The sequence below is a fragment of the Corvus brachyrhynchos genome, unplaced genomic scaffold (genome assembly GCF_000691975.1).
Source record: "Corvus brachyrhynchos isolate BGI_N302 unplaced genomic scaffold, ASM69197v1 scaffold94, whole genome shotgun sequence".
Lineage (NCBI taxonomy): Eukaryota > Metazoa > Chordata > Aves > Passeriformes > Corvidae > Corvus > Corvus brachyrhynchos.
The window spans coordinates 11,323,247-11,323,477 of record NW_008238330.1 but is presented as its reverse complement, the minus strand read 5'-3'; positions in this window follow the sequence as shown (position 1 = coordinate 11,323,477).

The window sequence follows — 231 nt, the reverse complement described above, 5'->3', positions numbered from 1 at the left end:
GGCCACGGCCATCCTGAAGCCATGGACCTGTTCCAGCCATGGAACCCCCCCCACTGCCTTGCCGTGGGCAGCCGGAGCAGCTCTGCTCTCCCCCCTCTCCACTGCGATAAGAAAAATTCAACATTCCAGCTGCAAAGCTGCAAGGCCGAGGTGAGATTAACCCTTTTTATTGCTGTGAAGAGCTGAAAACCTGAGGGAAGAGAGAGAGGAGATGCTTAAAGCTGAAATTCT